Source organism: Meles meles, chromosome 2, assembly GCF_922984935.1.
Source record: "Meles meles chromosome 2, mMelMel3.1 paternal haplotype, whole genome shotgun sequence".
Classification (NCBI taxonomy): Eukaryota; Metazoa; Chordata; class Mammalia; order Carnivora; family Mustelidae; genus Meles; species Meles meles.
In genome coordinates, this window is record NC_060067.1 from 199667448 (window position 1) to 199680589 (window position 13142).

Genomic DNA, 13142 nt, shown 5'->3' on the forward strand with positions numbered 1-13142 from the left:
GCAAATTTTTCTGTACACATGAATATTTATAATCAAGCAAACAAACCTACAAAAATATTGAATTTTAAATACAGTAATACCATACTGAATTTAAATAGAGTAATACTATACTATTACTGTACAGTAATGCGGTAATACTATACAGTAATACGGTAATACTATAAATTTCAGATCTGCCATCAAAAACGAGTTGAAGTTAGTTCATGGAAAAAAATGTGTAAGGAAGGCTGGAGGCTGCTGAGTTAAGTTACCTAAGATCAGAGAAAATGAACACAGAGAATTTCTAGCAACCATCATGTGACCCAACAGAGCAAAGACGAAGAATTTAAGGGAACCAGGCATCATGTTCAATACCGCCTTTCTCTACAGTTTGTTGCCTTTCACAGTCTCTGTGTACTTTATGCCTAGCCACTGTGATTTGTTGGTGCAAAAAGGTACAAGCTGGGAAATTTTACATCTTAACACAATTTCTACATTAAAATGGTATCACTCCCTACTTAAGAATGATATAAACAAATTTGTATTACACAAAAGTGTATCACACAAAACATGGTACAGCAAAACAAAGAGTTCCAATTGAAGACAAACCATCTGGTGTAATCAGAGGCAAAGAGAAATGACATGCTAGCGGTAGTCGCTTTACAGCATGGCCCTCTCCTAGCAGCTTATTCTTCCTGTCCAAATTCTCAGTTAAAGCATCTAATTGCACCTCTGGCTTAAGTTAAATCAACCAATGTAATTCTAATACCATATTGCCTATGCTTAAATATTTTAAAGTAAACTGAAGACAAAAAAAACCCCACTAGTTTCAAGTTATAACCCAAATGTTATTGGATATCATTTACATAGAATATGGGAGCATGCAAGTTTTGATAAACATGTAAAATCTGTAAAATCTGTTGAAAGATGTATTTGTGTTCTTAAATATCCCATCAAATTAAAAATTATTTGGAGTTAGATTTTAAAATTATATATATTCATGACAGAAATGAAAATTCTGTTGTTCTGCTAATAAAATTCTATTAATTCCATTCAATCTGGATGGAAATAGTAGATGCTTATATTTGAATGCACAATTATGGGTTATGTTAACAATGCAGCCATGGTTCTATGACTAAAATTTAAAATACAGAATTCAGTAATTTATTTGATGAATGATTTTAAATAAAGTCTAAGTTGTTGCTAATTACTAGAGTTAAAATATCTTCAACTACACTCTTTATAAATGAAGTTTATCAAGCTTATAAAAATTGTTAAGCAACTGCCTTTCCCAGATTGCTGGTTCCCTCATTACCAATTAAATAAACCTTCGACAGATGCTTAGTTTACATTTATAAGAGAATCATGTTGTTTAACTTTTTGAAAATCATCTTTGACAGTTGATGGAGTTCCCACTAAGATACCCCAAATTATTCAGTTCCCAAAGCCATTTAAAATGGGTTTGGTAAGGGCACCTGGGTGGCTCAGTTGGTTAAACATTGGCCTTTGGCTCAGGTCATGATCTCAGGGTCTGGGATCAAGCCCTGCTTCAGGCTCCCTGCTCAGTAGAGAGTCTGCCTCTCCCCACTCCCTGTGGCTACACCTCCCTGAGCTCTTTCTCTTTCTGTCAAATAAATCAATTAAAGTCTTAAATAAGTAAACAAATAAATAAATAGGTAAGTAAGTAAATAAAATGTGTTAGGTAAGATATGGACTTCCCAGACTCAAGTGAGTTTTTTGTCCCTGGAATGAATCACAAATACAATAAAACTTACCTTCACTGATCTTCTGTCATTTCTTCTTTCTGTTGGTGCTTTGTTTCTGATATTGGCAAAGTTTGGATGGTCTGGCTTCCTCGCAGCCAATGTATCATTTAAACCATGTCCAAAGTTGTAAAAGCATATGTAAAACTCTCTATGCTCTATGTGCCTATAATTGAGAAGAAGCTTTTATCTCTCATCATATTTTTTGGAAATATTTCCTATCTTGGAATGTTTTAATAAATTAAACTATAAATCCTCCTTCAAGAGTACTGTTTTTATTGTTTTACTGAAGATAATAGCTTATATATTTCAAATATAGAGAACACAAACATTCCTAGAAAAAAAATCTTAAAATGTTTACTGATTACAATGTTCTACATACTGAAGGGGAAAAAATATTCTCACAAAAACTGGCAGCTCAAAAGTAGCTTTATGTAATAATCCATGTTTATATGAAGAGGTATGGATCCCTGGGGAAATCCTGTTGTTTTTTTTTTTTTCCCCATGATGTACAATGGAGGAATGTATTTTGTAGGTTTTATTTATTTATTTTTATTTCTTTTCAGCTAATAGTATTCATTCTTTTTGCACCACACCCAGTGCTCCATGCAATACGTGCCCTCCATAGTACCCACAACCTGGTTCCCCAACCTCCCACCCCCTTGCCCCTTCAAAACCCTCAGGTTGTTTTTCAGAGTCCATAGTCTCTCATGGTTCATCTCCCCCTCCAATTTCCGTCAATTTCCTTCTCCTCTCCATCTCCCCATGTCCACCATGTTATTTGTTATGCTCCATAAATAAGTGAAACCATATGGTACTTGACTCTCTGCTTGACTTATTTCACTTGACTTATTTCTTCTTTCTGTTGGTGTTGCTCTTCCAGTCCCGTCCATGTTGCTACAAAAGTTGGGTATTCATCCTTTCTGATGGAGGCATAATACTCCATCATGTATATGGACCACATCTTCCTTATCCATTCGTCCGTTGAAGGGCATCTTGGTTCTTTCCACAGTTTGGTGACGGTGGCCATTGCTGCTATGAACATTGGGGTACAGATGGCCCTTCTTTTCACTACATCTGTATCTTTGGGGTAAATGCCCAGTAGTGCAATTGCAGGGTCATAGGGAAGCTCTACTTTTAATTTCTTGAGGAATCTCCACACTGTTCTCCAAAGTGGCTGCACCAACTTGCATTCCCACCAACAGTGTAAGAGGGTTCCCCTTTCTCCACATCCTCTCCAACACATGTTGTTTCCTGTTTTGCTAATTTTAGCTATTCTAACTGGTGTTAAGGTGATATTTCAATGTGGTTTTAATTTGAATCTCCCTGATGGCTAGTGATGATGAACATTTTTTCATGTGTCTGATAGCCATTTGTATGTCTTCATTGGAGAAGTGTCTGTTCATATCTTCTGCCCATTTTTTGATATGATTATCTGTTTTGTGTGTGTTGAGTTTGAGAAGTTCTTTATAGATCCTGGATATCAACCTTTTGTCGGTACTGTCATTTGCAAATATCTTCTCCCATTCCGTGGGTTGTCTTTTTGTTTTTTGACTGTTTCCTTTGCTGTGCAGAAGCTTTTGATCTTGATGAAGTCCCAAAAGTTCATTTTTGCTTTTGTTTCCTTGGCCTTTGGAGACATATCTTGAAAGAAGTTGCTGTGGCTGATATTGAAGAGGTTACTGCCTATGTTCTCCTCTAGGATTCTGATAGATTCCTGTCTCACGTTGAGGTCTTTTATCCATTTCAAGTTTATCTTTGTGTACGGTGTAAGAGAATGGTCGAGTTTTATTCTTTTACATATAGCTGTCCAGTTTTCCCAGCACCATTTATTGAAGAGACTTTTTTCCACTGTATATTTTTTCCTGCTTTGTCGAAGATTATTTGACCATAGAGTTGAGGGTCCATATCCGGGCTCTCTACTCTGTTCCACTGGTCCATGTGTCTGTTTTTATGCTGGTACCATGCCGTCTTGGTGATCACAGCTTTGTAGTAAAGCTTGAAATCAGATAATGTGATGCCACCAGTTTTTTGTTTTTCAACATTTCCTTAGCAATCCGGGGTATCTTCTGATTCCATACAAATTTTAGGGTTATTTGCTCCAACTCTTTGAAAAATACTGGTGGAATTTTGATCGGAATGGCATTAAAAGTATAGATTGCTCTAGGCAGTATAGACATTTTATATTTTGTAGGTTTTAAAATGAAAGTTGCTTTTATTTTCTTACGTGAGACTCAATAATCTGATTCTTAAACGCCTTATACTTATTTACTGACCAGATAAGCTAATATTATGTCCATATAATATTTACAAGGAAGAAAAATGTAAATGTGTTTTTAATAAAAATTGAATTATGATTCTGAAAATATTTTTCTCCAGCAAGGGCAATTATGTAATAAGCCAAGTGAAATTTAATTTCTAAGATCCTTAGATAAATAGGCAAATTTGCATAGTAATAGAATTAAATGATGAATAAATTTTAGATGCCTCTATGATTTTTAAGGGAGAATACTAAAACGTTGGTTACTAGGCATCACACATACAAGCTCTCCTCCACCACACATACACACACATACCCACACGTGATATATCCACATATAGAATTTTACATCTATTTTTTCCATAGGTATTATATTATGAAATAGCTGTATTTCTGGCCTACTCCATTGTTTTCTTTTTGCCTCTTAAACTGTGCCATTGGAAAGTTTGTGGCTGCAGTCTGTTGCCTACATGGTTATGTTCTTGGCTGATCTCTGAAAGCCTGCATAGTAAAGACAGTTCTCAATTACCAAGCTCCTAGTAGAACAAGAGGTAGTTACTTTGATCACAGGTTAATTTAATGAGTGATTTAGATTCTATTAGGAGCTGTGCAGAAATAAGAATACGTATGCAAAAACTGTGTTTTCCATAGAAAAAGAGAGTACTTATCTTTAAAGGGAAATATCTTTTTATATATGTGAAAAGATGATGAAACTACAATTTGAATGGATATAAGAGGTCGCAAGAAGTCAGTGGACAGCCTTTTGTTTGTCTTGGTTTGTAATAATGGCAAATGACGAGTCTGAGAAGATTAGGCTGAAACTTAAGCAAATTGCCCAATTTGGTAGGTGTATTCATAAAATGCTTAATGTCATAAATCATAAAACTATAAGATTAAAATTTTGTTTTCTCCTTGCTAATGATGATAAATTGGTCTTAGAATTTCTATTCTGCTCTTAACAAGAGGTAGTGAAAATGTTTCTTTCCTCTTTCTGTAATTTTTCCAGTGGACAGAGTATCTCAGAATAGCTTTCTAAGCTTGATGCAGACTTTTCTATGGTCTTGATTATTTAAAATAAACAATCGTTTCTCACTTCTGAAAGAACTAAGATTCCTTATGACTGTGGTACTTTCTTATTTATATTTTTAAATATATGCTATCTCTCTGAATTATAGGAGGCAAGCTACAGCTTTTCATTGTTTCCAGGACCTTACTGTATTATTTTAATCACATTAACTACTATCCTCTGACAATTCTCGTGATTTTGGCTTTCTGAAATTAATCTCTGAATTACAAAAAGTCAAAATGTCTTTTACATTTAAATTACATTTATGATTTCCAGGTGGACAGTTTTTTACATGATTATAAAAAAAGTGATATGGTAGAAATAATTTTTTGTATGCTTCATATTTCTTTCTTAACACGATGCGTTGGCTTCCTGGAAAAAAAAGCAATCTTATTAAAAGAGAAACTCAGTTTTCCTAAGGTTAACTATAACCCAGGTAAATTTTTATTAATGTAAGTTGTTCCAAGGCTGTGTATTTTAGAGGAAACCCCTGAATATTTAGGAATGCCCTCAATGCTTATAAAATGTCTCTCTCTCAGGAGAAACACTAATGAAGTCTTTTTGAACCATTTATTGCATCTATGATAGAGTCTATCTATTCCTTTCCATTCTTGACATTTTTGGTGAGTGTTATAAATTACTCACAGGCATCTAGTCTTGTCACCTCTTGGTGATGTCTGCTTGTCTCTCGCGTTTCCTGAAAACTTTGCTAAAAGCTGCGGATTCGAAATGTGTTCTCCCACAAGGGGCTCAGACCTCAGGGATAGGACTAAAGCAGCTCGTGTATAAACCATTGTTACTTCAGGAAAAGACCAATGGGACAGACTTTTTGAGCTGACTCCGCACAGACTGATGTCAGAATCTCAGTCCGCAAGTTCAAGGCAAAGTTACGCAGATACAGAGGATTTCATGAAAGTGGACTAGAGACCCAGGACCTAGTAGAACAAAAAGCAGTTCAAGTAGGAATGAATCAAGGATTAACAACAGTTCACTCCAGTTACTTGCTTAGAATATTGTTGGTATCTTGAAAGGTCTTCTCCCCCTACCCACCTTGTTAGATATTTAAAGAATCCTTTTTTCCCCTTCTTTATTCATATGTCATCTTTATTTAAGTCACTCAGAGTTCAGGAACAAATGTTTTTACCGATTTTCTTTTTGCTCTTAATGGCACTGTAGTTATTTAAATAGGACAACCAGAATTAGTCCTCCTTTAAAAAAAATGGAAAATAATTTGATGAATTAGTTGCTGAAACGTTGTTTGAATTTTCTGGCATGTCATATTTGAAGATAAGTTTTATTGGGCACCTGGGTGGCTCAGTTGGTTAAGTGTCTGCCTTTGGCTCAGGTCATGATCCCAGGGTCCTGGGGTCAAGCCCTACGTCGGACTCCCGGATTAGTGTGGAGCCTGCTCCTACCTCTCCCTTTACTTCTCCCCCTGCTTGCGTTTGCTCTTTCTCTCTGTCAAATAAATAGATAAAAAAATCTTTCAAAAAATACAATCCTAGTTCCCTTTCCAAAACCTTTATGGTCTTAGTAGTTAATCAACACTGTATGGATTTTGATTTGCCAACCATATCACAAAGTGTGGTAACCAGCACCTTCTGCTGACACTAGGTATTTTTGTTTAAAAATCTCTGAAGATTTTTTTTTAATATATATATCATGGGGAGTTGTTCACTATTAGAGAAAAAAAAATAAGTATCTGAAACTTGGAAATAAGAGAAGGGTTATATTATATCATTTCATGTTCTTGACTAACAAGCCAGTCTAAATATTATCTCATTTTCTATAGGTATGTATTTTTTAAAGACTTTATTTATTTGAGACAGAGAGAACTTAAACAAGCAGGTAGGGCTGAGGGAAAGAGAGAAGCAGACTCCCCGCTCACCAGGAAGCCCTGTGCAGGACTTGATCCCAGGACCCTGGAATCATGACCTGAGCTGAAGGCAAACAGTCAAATAAGTGAACCACCCAGGCACCCCTACACGTATGCATTTTATTTTATTATTTATTATTGATTACTATAATTTGCAGCTCTGTAAGGATAGAGGTTAATTTGTTGAAAATAGGTGACAATCGAACAGATTTTTGTCTGAGAGCCACGTAAGTGAATTTTGTCGTGCGATCATGCAAATGGTTTCTGGGCAAGAAAAAGAGAACACGGTTCTAACTGTACTGCTCTATAGTACATCGTTCAGTTTTGCATGTAATTTCATAGTCTTACTCCAATTTTCTTCTTTTCAGTAATTACATATACATCTGTATCTCCTCTACTTTTAAAAAAGACTACATTTTAAAAAATAGTTTCGGTTCATAACAAAATTAGGAGGAAGATACAGCTGTTCCCCAATCTCCCCTCCCCCACACATATGTAGCCTTCCCCATTAGCAGCATCCCCCAGCAGAGCGGTCCATTTTTTGTAACTGTTAACCTTGACGCACCATTATCATTCAAAGTCCACAGGTTACATTAGTGTTCATTCATGGTTTTGTACATTCTATGGGTTTGGACAAATTAATATTGACACGTGTCTGGCATTATAGCATCAAGCAGTTCACTGCTCTAACAAATCGCTTCATGCTCCATTCATCCCTCAAGTCCCTACCCCAGTAATCACTTACCATTTTACAGTCTCGATTTTGGCTTTTCCAGCATGTCATATGGTTGGAATCGTGCAGTATGAATCTTTTAAACAGTGCTTTCTTTGTAATATGCATTTAAGTTTCTTCCATATCTTTTCATGGCCTGGTAACTCATTTCTTTATAGCATTAATGTTCCATTGTCTGAATATAATGCAGTTTACTTATCATTTTATCTACTGGAGGACATCTTGGTTATTTCCGAGTTTTGGCAATAGAGCTTCTATAAATATCCAAAGCTTCCATAAATATTCACTTACAGGCTCTTGTGTGGACCTAAGTTTTCAGTTCATTTGGGTAAATAGCAAGGAGTACAACTGCTGAATCATATGGTGAAAGTAGGTTTAGTTTTTAAGGAATCTCCAAACTGCCTTCCAATGTGGTTATGCCATTTTATAATTCCTGTTATGACTTCCTTTTGCTCCGCATCTCTGTCAGTGTTCTGGATTTTGGCCATTCTGATAGGTGCACAGTGGTGGTGTCTTGCTGTTGTTTTAATCTGCAATTCCCTGATGATATATGATGTAGGATCACTTTCCATACGTTTGTTTGTCAACTTCATCTTGTTTGGTGAGGTGTCCATTTAGGGTCTTTGACCCATTTTATAACTGGTTTGTGTGTTTACCTATTGCTGGGCTTTAAGAGTTCTTTGTATATTTTATGGCTCTTTATCACACATGTCTTTTACAAATATCTTCTCCTAGTATGTGCTGTCTTTTCATTCTCTTGATAGCATCTTTCATGGAGCCCAAGTTTTTTATTTTAATTTTATTGCAGCCTAGTTGTTCAATTCTTTCTTTCATGAACTGTGCCTTTGGAGTTGCATGTAAAAAGTCATTACAAAACCCAAGGTTGTCTAAATTTTCTAGTATGTTCTCTTACAGGAGTTTTTCTAGTTTTGCATTCTGCATTTAGGTCTATGGCATATTTTGATTTCATCTCTTTGAAGGCTGTAATGTCTGTATCTACACTCACCATTTTTGCAGATAGATGGAGTTGTTCCAGTACGATTCCTGAAAACACAGTCTTTGCTTCATTGTATTGCCTTTGCTCCTTTGTCAAAAATCAGTTGATGTATTTATTTATGGGGGTCTACTTCTGGGCTAATTTGTTTCATTGACCTTTTGTTTAATCTTTCACCAATAATATATTGTCTCCATTACTGGAGCTTCATAGCAAATTGAAGTCAGGTAGTATTGGTTCCCCAACCTCATTCTTTTCCTTCAACATTGTGTTGGCTGTTCTGGGTCTTCTGACTCTCCATATAAACTTCATAATCATTTTATCAATATCTATAAATAACTTGTTGGGATTTTGAGACTGCATCTATCAACCAAGTTGGTAAGAACTGCCATCCTGACAATACTGTCTTCTTATCCATGAATATGAACTACTCATTTAATTCAATTTTTATCAGTTTTTATAATTTTTCTCAAAAACTTCATATTTTGTAAGATTTATACCTAAGCTTTTCATTTTGGGGGCTGCTAATTTAAATGATATTGTGTTTTTAATTTCAAGTTTGACTTGCTGACTGCTCATATATAGGAAAGCTAATGACTTTCTTATATTAACCTTTTAGCCTACAAATGTATAATAACATAATAATTATAGGAGGTTTATTTTATTTTTATTGATTCTTTCAGATTTTAACACTGATTTTCATATTATCTGTGAGCAAAGACAGTTTAAGTTCTTCTTTCCTAATCTGTACACCTTTTTCCTTTCCTTGTTTTTTTTTTTTTAATTTTTATTTATTTGACAGAGAGAAATCACAACTAGGCAGAGAGGCAGGCAGAGAGAGAGGAGGAAGCAGGCTCCCCGCGGAGCAGAGAGCCCGATGTGGGGCTCGATCCCAGGACCCTGAGATCATGACCTGAGCAGAAGGCAGAGGCTTTAACCCACTGAGCCACCCAGGCGCCCCTCCTTTCCTTGTTTTATTAGTTGGTGTTTCCAGTATGATGTTTCCAGTATGAGGGCAGTGATGATATTAGTAGGAAAGCTTAGAGTTTGTTACCATTATACATGATATAAGGTATAGGTTTATTGTATACATTCTTTATCAACTTGAGGAAATTCTCCTCTATTCCTAGTTGCTGAGAGTTTTTTCCATGATTGGATGCTGGATATTGTCAAATGATCCTCTGTATCTATTGATATGATCATATGAGTTTTCTTCTTTAGACTGTTGATGTGATTAATTATGTTAATTGACTTAGTAATAGTGAACCAAGCTTGCATACTTATGATAAATCCCACTTGGTCATAGTGTATAGTTATTTTTATACACTGTTGGATTGATATGCTAATATTTTGTTAATTATTTTTGCATCTATGCTCATGAGAGATATTGGTTTGTAGTTTTCTTGAAATGTCTGATCAGTTTTGATATTCGGCCAATACTGACCTAAAGAAAAGAGTTATGGAGTATTACCTTTTTCTATCTTCTGAAAGAGATTAGAGAAATGGTTTCTTTAACTCCTTGAACATTTGGTAGAATTCACTAGTGAACCCATCTGGGCTTGGTGCTTTCTCTTTAGCAAGATTATTAGTTACTCATTCTACTTCTTTAATAGATACAGGTTTATTTGGATTATCTATTTTTTTTTTTATGTAGGAATGCTGTCCTTTTTGAACTAACTTCATCATCCTGCTGTTTCTCTTTTCATTTTTTAAAAAATTTTGAAGATTTTATTTATCTATTTGAGAGCACAAGCAGAGGGGAGAGGCAGAGAAAGAGGGAGAAATAGGCTCCCTGCTCAGCTCAACGTGGGGCTCCGTCCCATGGCCCTGAGATCATAACCTGAGCAGAAAGCAGCCACTTAACCACTGAGCCACCCAGGGGCCCTGTTTCTCTCTCTAATAACTCAAAAACAGCTTTTACATGTTTATGAGTTAAAAATAATTAGTATCTTAGAAGGTTTTGTATGCTGATTTACCTGATTTAGGAGGTAGTTCAATACCTCCTAAAAAATGCTAATTTGTTAGTGGAGTTTTGAAATGTATAAGGCATGGGGTGCCTGGGTGGCTTAGAGGGTTGGGCCTCTGCTTTCAGCTCAGATTGTGTTCTGGGGGCCCTGGGATCAAACCCTGCATCAGCCTCCTTGCTCATTGAGGAGTCTGCTTCTCCCTCCCCCTTTGCCCCCACCGCCCACTCTCTCTCAAATAAATAAAATCTTTTAAAAATTTTTAAAAAGAAATGTATGACATTTACTGAAAATTTAAAATGAGAATAAATATTTTTTTCAAATGTCTTTAAAGGAAATATTAAAATTTGATGGATTTATAAATAAAAAAACAATTTTCTTAGTGAACTTAAAGCTTGAACAAGAATTTCTAAGTTCTTTTATTCCTTTGTCACTTTACCACCGAGGGGCATTATTACCAGACCGAAAGAGAACCCAAAAAAGTCCAAAGGACTTCATAGAATATAGGCCAAATAACTCTGGGGATTGATACACAGTGAGACATTGTGAGCTAATTTTGCAATGAAATTCTCAACCACCTTTACCTTATTGAATGTCTGTCTTCCACGTTATCTTTCACCCTATGCTCTTCTCTCTCAAATGGCTAACCCTATCTCTGATAGCTAGTATATCTGCCTCCAAACACCCAACTGTCAATCATCACATAATATTCCAAAGGGAGTCAGACAAACGTTTTCTTAAACTCAGTCCCCAAGCTATACAACAATCATGGCAAATATTACGTGTAAAGCAATAGATAAAAGGAGCAATGCAGGAGAGGTAGCAAAAGGGAAATGATAAAATCCCCTCTAAACCTACCCCCTAGCAGAATTGCCTTTTGCTTTCTCTGTCACATGACATATATTTTTTAAAGATTTATTTGACAGAGAGAGAGAGGGAGAAAGCACGCTTGGGGGGGAGGGGCAAAGGGAGGGAGAGAGAGAGAGAGATTGAATCTCAAGCAGACTCCCTGAACATGAAGCCCAACATGGCAAGCCATCTCACGACCCTGAGGTCATGACCTCAGAATCAAGAGTCAGACACACTTAACCAACTAAGCCATGCAGCTGCTGCTATCTCATGATATTTCTCCATAATGCTGAAGTCAGCTGTTGACCTTTAACCAAAGGAAAAACTTATTTCAAACTGACTCCCAGCACTTTCTCAAGATCCCAAGCTGTGTGCATCTAATTATTCCATATAAAAACGTATTTTAAAAAACCCATAACATCGAAGCAAAAGGAAATAAAGAGGATTCTCTTGGGCTCTAATGTTTCGAAGTTTTACCAGTCTCTGACATTGAGAAGGCACTCTTTGGTGAGTCAAAACTTACCATATTTAGAAAGTCCAGACATGGATTTCTTTTTCGTTCATTCCTCTGATTTGTTGGTGATGGTCTGACCAACTATTGTGTCTCCTACTGTTCTCCTTTCTGAGAGGTAAATCTTTGCCTCCAGCTTTCCTTTCCCATATTCCATTTTCCCCTTCTTGTACTTCCAGCATGTGATTCTATCCCTTCTACTCTCCATCGGTAACCCTCAGATGTGCTCACATCCGAGTTATGTATTTTTCTCGCTTCTTCCTGTATGATGATAACAGTATACTAAAATTATAATCTAAAATTTGGATCTGGGGTGTTTTTCTTTTTCCCTCACTACCACCAAATTTTTCATTGTTGTCTATTTTCAGATTTTATCATTTGTTTGAATCAGCGTTCCTTCCCAATGCTCTGGAGATAGGTTATAATTTGGCCTAGACTCACAGGCCTGAGTGGGAGACGCTGAAGACAGACACCAAGAGAGTCAGCTCTAAGAACCCCAGACCACACATCCTGTTCAGTATTTGTTTCATTCTAATTGTAAGTCCTTTGAGGTCAGAGACCGTGTATTCCATTATTTTTATATCTCCCAGACTGCCTAAGTTAGAGATTGGCACACGCTAGGCAAATACAAGGCATACAATCAATGAATAATTGATTGATTCTGATGCTCTAATACACATCCATATTTGCTTCCGGGAAGTAGTTTAGTTGTTCAAGGATCAAGTTCTAGGATGAATAATTAATCATTTATCAAATGCCTCCAAAAGGCAAGGTCAAATGTGATAGAAAGGATGAAAGCCATTAGGAGATTGTTGATATGCACATTAATCCATTTCAGAAGTGTCCGTTTGCATTTGTTGGTGGTTAGTCTGCGGAGCCCTGCAGATTGCGGCTTTATCAGAAGATGCACTTTTCAACACCTCATTACTGGAGCCTAGATGGGAATACAGTCCCCAAACACTGCACCATGCGAAGTCTTCCTTCTCTGACACCTGGAGCCTCTTGTCTAGTGACTTACCTATTTAAGGTGACTGTATACTTCCCATCGGTAGAGCAGTTTGCTAGCTGTGTCCCAGTGTTTATTTTCCCTTTCCCCCCCCCCAATGATGGCTGTTTAAGCTGAGTACAGGGCTGGCCAGAAACTGCA